This window comes from Cariama cristata, unplaced genomic scaffold, assembly GCF_000690535.1.
Source record: "Cariama cristata isolate BGI_N322 unplaced genomic scaffold, ASM69053v1 scaffold2265, whole genome shotgun sequence".
Taxonomy (NCBI): Eukaryota; Metazoa; Chordata; class Aves; order Cariamiformes; family Cariamidae; genus Cariama; species Cariama cristata.
Window position 1 is genome coordinate 17,349 of NW_009619005.1, and position 6,638 is coordinate 23,986.

Sequence of the window (6,638 nt, forward strand, 5' to 3'; positions counted from 1 at the left end):
GAAATAGTATCAGCTTTAATTAGGAACAAAAACTCCTCCATTCAATTTGGGGTTTTCGTGTGTGTGTTTCTAATTATACATAAATATATATGGTGCTTTTTGGGCCATGGTGTCACCATGGTGTTTTCCCGTTCCACCCTTGGAAGACTAACCTCTTCCCACACACAAGTTTCAATGTCCTCTAACACGCATTTCCCCATAATTGGCCTCCTCCAATCTATCAATTCTATTTCAGTTTCAACTGCTGTTGCAAATACTCTGATAAAATAATCAAGATTTGAAGTAGAAAATTGTAAAGCATAATGTGTAAGTTAGGATCATTATGTTTGAAATAGGTAACCATAGAACCACAAGCTATTTGTATAAGAAAACTAATAGTATTGTACTGGAATTGTAGTTAATAATTACAAGGTTTTGATTATACCTTGTTTTGAATTTTAATCAAGATGACTTTGATTGATAATAAGGGATTTGTGAAGGGAGTAAGGGTATGTAAAGGCCTGGAAGGTGATGAGAACACCTGGAACTGATTGTGTTAAGCTACTGAGCATGGATGAGTTATATGACAACCTGGCAAAGTGGTCATTCGATTGGTTAACTTAGACCCAACAATCTTCAACCCCCCCTTGCCACACATACAAGACTGAACTGCGCAAACTCAAGCCAAAGAGGTCATCCAGCGGACACCAGAGGATGGCCACCGGGGGGTCTTAAAAGACTCCAGAAGACCCTTCCCATAATTAACTGTGCATGCCCGAAGGGGAGGCACCATACGTAAATGATTTCAGGGAAAAGTAATGAATATACATCCTGATTCCAGGAATTACAATGAATATGTAAGCAATTGTATCTATATAATCTGTTCATGGTAACAGCTGGGTATGCACATTAGGTGGAGCAATCCCCTGTGCATCCGGCACCGCAATAAAGAAGTGCCTGTTTATCTACTTCGTGTAGATGAGTTTTCTTGAGCAAAATGCCCTTTATTCTTAAAACTGAGGACCGTTCTTCTCTTTTATTCCAGCCTGCTTGGAAGGAAGTATATCATAGGGTAGTATCCAAAGCAAGCTAATTAAATACCTGCATATTTCAAAAGAGACTTCAACTATGAATTGTGGTGAGTTTGTGTTGTACGATTCTAAGAAAGCAATCATAACAACTGCTACTGAAAATGTGTTAAAATGTTGTTTCCCTTTCATATGTTGTAGATGGAGGCCTCAGTCTGGTGTGTTTATGTTTCCAGAGTTGCATTTGTCCAAAGTACAAATTTTGTACTTTTGAACAGTATTTGCTGAAGAGCTACTCCAGAGTGAGCTCATCTCTGGCACTGTGAGTTGACACACCTTCCAGCAATGACAGTCCTCTAGGAAGTTTTTTTTTTTTCACACTGAAACAAAATATGATACAATTATAAAATTCCCAGCACCATTATTTTTACAGCAAGTGCTTAATAATCCACACAGGTTGTAAGGCTATTAAGAGCTGATGATGTGAGGGATGATCCGGGGTGAGATCATGCTGAGATACTGATTCTTTACCGTAATAAAGACAGCTCGATTGCAGCAGCATTCCTGTAGTTAGGTAAGCTATGGAGGGCAATAAAGGTTCTATCAGCATTAGTCAAATGGCTTTAGGGAAAAAAGAAAAAAAAAAGATGGGGACAGCCAAAGTAAACCTCATCCTGGTACCCCCAATATTTAGGATTCTCACAGCAGCATTTCTTTACTTGTGAATTCTGGCTCATGTTACCACTTAGGAATAAATACAAATCAAAGGGAGAAAATGCTTTAAACCAAGTGCCCACAGTTGTAAAAAATATTAATACATCTTTTTTTTCACCTTAATTTCTTAATTATTGTAATAGTGTGACTCTTCAGCAATCATATATTTTGCACTATAGGAGAGGTCTCATTTAACAAAGGGTGACAAATAACTGGTAACGAAAATCCAAGATGCCTTGGATGTGGTAGATGGAGAGCCACTGCTGCAGAAGCACCAGCGGTTCTCCCATGAAGCTTTACCTTACAAAGATGGTGAGTGATAGTTTGTAAGGTCTTAAGCAAGGGCAAGCATGAATTCAGAGTAGGAGTTGTGAGAGCACAGTAAGGTACTAGAAGTTCAGCTATACAGTCTTTATATATAAGCATTTCTTGTTGCAAAGGGTAATAAAACTTAAACAGTATTGGGCAGATCTTTTTTTTTTTTCTTATTTTTCTTTAAGCCAGTCTTCCGCTTGTTTGTATTTCGTAAAGTTTTATGCACTCCCGTTTCTATCCCTTCTCCTTCTGCACCTTGAAGAGTTGCTGTTGGCTGTGCTATATTTCATTTTCTTCTCTTCTGCTTTCTTACCCCCCATTTTTTCCCCTTTTTCCTTAACTTTTTTTTTAGTTCATTGTGTTTCTTGTCCTCCTTGTTGGCTTCTTCCTTGATAATCAGAACAACATGCTCTTTTTCATAGGAGCACCTATTAGTGGTTTAGTGGTAGACCGTGTACTTTAGTGTCAGGATTTCATGGAGAATGTCAGCAATACCATAAAAAGAGCTTGCCAGCCCAGACAAAAATGTTTCTTACTGCAGTTTATAGTAGCTGTTGTTACAAAAGTGAAGAGAGCGAAGGCAGATGCCTTTCAAATAGCTTCATCTCTTTATTCTATATTTTAATGCATCGATCGTGGAAGCAGATGCAGGATTACTTTGCCCTGTTGTTCAGAACATTGCTTCCCTCTATTGCTACATTGGCTTTCTCTTTACTGGGTTCACTTCACAGTGGGAAATGTTTATACAATCCACAAATAGACTGTCAGGGGATAAAAGAAGATCACAGGCAGATGGCATTATCCCGCAATAAGAAAGGGTAACAGCAGCTGGAATAAGCTCCAAATTTAGAAAATATTTTCTGAGACACATCTGGGAACTCTTCAGGAAAAGCACAAAGAGAACCAGAAATGAGTCAAGACTTTTTAGCCACAGGAACACAGAATTTTGCAACCAGAAAGATACCTTGGATAGCAAAACTCATTTTTGCTACAGCACTCTGGGTGGAGTGGTGGAAAAAGGGAAAGAAAACTGAAAGTATAAAGTAGCAAAGCCGTGTTTATGCAAGAATAGGGGGTGCAATTTATTTTTATAGGAGACTCTCTGAGGGCAAAGAGCGAGAGAAGGCAGTAAGGTTTTATGGGGCTATGGGTCTACCCTCCTCTGCTCCACCCTCTTCTCAGACTGACTTCTCCATATTTCTGAGACCTTCCCACAGCCCCTACTCCGTTGCAAGAAGGAGCCTTCCTCACCCCATCAGCCCCTACTTGCTTTTCTTTGCCTACCAGGCTGGGGAATGTGGGAAGGGAAAGTAAAGGGCCAAGGCCCATGCTCCGATGGGGTGAAGGTTGGACAGGAGTCAGCACGGTGGGACTTTCTCCTGGTTCTGGGGGCAACCAGGGGAGGGCAGGACACCGTCTACTGGTGCTTTTCCTGCTGGGGTGGTGCTGCCTTTATGTCCCACTCCCCCTGAGTAATACCTACATCTCGGTTTTGGCAATAACAATCCCACTAGAAAGTGCACTGAGCATTTCAAACTGGAACAGCCTGTTCCCTGTCCTCGGGCCAGGCAGCCTGAGTGAGCCCTCGATGCTCTGCAGGCTGCACTCTCTCCTTGCCTCTGCCAGCTCCAGAAAGGCATTCTTTCCCTTGGAACTTTTGGGTTTGGTCTTGGGGTTTTTTTTCAGTATGCTATAGAGATAGTGGGAAAAGCACATGGAAAAAGCCTCTCTCCCCGCCGTCCTTGCATTCTCCACTAGCCTGAATGCCAAGATCTCTTTACTGGGAATCACTGGATTGGACAGGCGGTCACTGATGACAGTTATAGGAAATTATGCATGGCAATGGCATTCCCCTGGGAACTTCCCTCTGCAAGTTATGCTCCGCCCTCAGGGCACTGAGGGTTATGCACATAAAAGAATCTTCTCTCTCTTTTTCCTAGTTTATGTTATGCATTTCACAGCATCTTGGATGTAATTCACCGATGAACACAAGAATTCCTTTATAAGCAAACAGCAGCATGAAAAGTGACACGTGCTTTTTCTAAGAGACTTTAAAAAAAAAAGAACAAAATGTGTTTCAAAGACATTGTCAGATTTTTTTTTTCTTTCCAAATAATCATTTTGAGTGTCCTTTTAGAGTAGTTTCAAATGGCAATTAAGTATTTTAAAGGAGCCCCTCCTTGCAGATTAAAAAAACCCACACCATACCAACAAACCCTGCAGAGTATTGTAAAATAGAGGCATTTATACTACGAAAGATCGATTTGTCACAGATCATACTAATGTCCGCCAGCAGTATGTAAAGTACTTCAGCAGTCTGGTTCCACGATCTGCGGCTTGCGTTGCTCACTTCACATAGCTCTGATTTGTCCTCCTTATGAACAGCTTGGAAAGGATACTCTTGACTTCAGCAGACCTCTGTATTCTCATGCTTACCCCAAAACAGCCATGCAGTACTATTTTTAAAGAGAGAGAACTATATGCCAGAAGTGATGAATGCCAAAGCCATTTGCTTCTGTTCAAGTAAAGTTAGTATTTTCATCCATAAACTGGAAAAACATGTCAGAAACCATGTAATGCTATGAGAGATCTTACACTGATGCCAGTTGATGTAAATGCAAAGATACTTTGCGGCACAATATTGTGTTAGCTCCTCAGTAGAAACACAGCCTTTCAGTGAGCAGAAGCGTTTAATTTTTGAAAGAGGACCAAACCCAGGCAATTTATCAGGACAACACAGGGCCTGTTATTACTGGGATGTCTCGCTTCAGCCCGCCGTCTGGGGACCACAGGCCAACACAGGGACAAACGCAGTTTTCTTTAGAGCGGGGCTTGCAGATTTATCATAATATCTGCATAGTTGTCAGAGGTTTGTCCAGTTATCACTGGTTCATGTAAAAGACTGGTGATGGGTTCTGGGAGATGGGCTGCATTTTATGAAACCTATATATTTTGTTTGAATTTTAAGGGAAAACATACTGTATTGTGATTTTTGTTACTCATACTTGGGCAACCAGTTGCTTATATAAGGACAGCTAAATTAGAGGCTAGCTCCTAGTCTGTGCTTCTAAGAGTTTTCAGACTGCTGAGATACAAAGAATTAAAAAACTTCTAAGAAGGTGTTGGTAAATAAAGTCTTCCTGTGTTAAAGTGTACGGCTCAAGTAGGAAAGTTATTATTTTCCTGCTAAGGTTTTAGAGTATTGGAAAACTGTTTAAGAAGGAGAAAATCAAAATTAACATGAGACAAGGTAAGTTTTACTTGTCTGTCAGGCAGCAAAAAGCTGCAATAGCTGTGTCTGCAGAGCACGAGCTAAGAGGTGCTTCCTATGCAGGGCAAGGGTTCTAAGTTTCCACAGTGTGCTCTTCGCTGTAATACCAGGGCAGTGGGATAGTCCCTTTCTCTCAATTTATTATGTGATTCCCACATACGTATATAATTCACACATCAACCACGTTTCAGAGCATGTAATTCTTATTTGGCTCCTTGGAGCCAGGGATAACACATCTACAAATAAAACATCTTTACTCGCCACACTAAGAATAGCATTGAGAGATTCTTAACAGAATTCCATCCATCTAACAAACACATCCCATGGAGCCTAAAAGTAAGTATTTGACAGACTGTAAGATTTTAAAGGCCACAAACATTTGATTACATTGCAACCAACTGCTACCACCACCACAACAAAAAGTCTAATTTCAGAACAGGGCCTTGTCACAGGCTATAGATAGGAAGTATTTTATTGGCACTTCCTATGCTCCCTGATCACATAAAAGTAGTTTAATTGCGAAATGTCAATTTTATTACTGATTTTTCAGTAGTGTTTCTCACAAGTAAATTTTGTGCCCTGCCTCTGATTTTCTAACAGCTTTGCAAAACAAACTTATGTAGCAACAAACAACATTCTATATTCTCTTAACTTATGCAAACGAGAGCCGTTACTCTCTTTTTCCTATTGTATCATCAATCATTGAGGAATAGGAATTACAGAATGGAAAATTGTTGCTTTTTAGAAAAGGCTTAGTTGTAGAGTTAATAATATTTTCTTCCAATTCAATTTCTTTTCCTGTATGTTCTACTACAATCACTGCTGGTTTCTTTCTAAGGTGCCATAAATAAGTTACCCTTCCTTTTTCTTGAGGAGCCATAATTTACTGTAAGATTATCTAAAGTCTTTTAAATGTTCCACTCACAGCAGTCTTGTGAAGCAGGCCGGTGTTCTCCTTATTTTACAGGTAAAGGCAGCTCAGCTCTCTTGGCTCTGGATCATTGCATTCTTCATAAATCATAGAATCATTTAGGTTGGAAAAGACCTTTAAGATCACAGTCCAACCATAAACGTAGCACTGCCAAGCCCACCGCTAAAGCATGTCCCTAAAAGACGTGTAGATGTGGTGCTTAAATACCTCCAGGGATGGCAACTCCAGCACTTCCCCGGCAGCTTGCTCCAGTGCTTGACAACCCTTTCAGTGAAGAAATTTTTCCTAATATCCAATCTAAACCTCCCCTGGTGCAACTTGAGGCCATTTCCTCTCATCCTATCGCTTGTTACCTGGGAGAAGAGACCAGTCCCTACCTGGCTACACCCTCCTTTCAGGT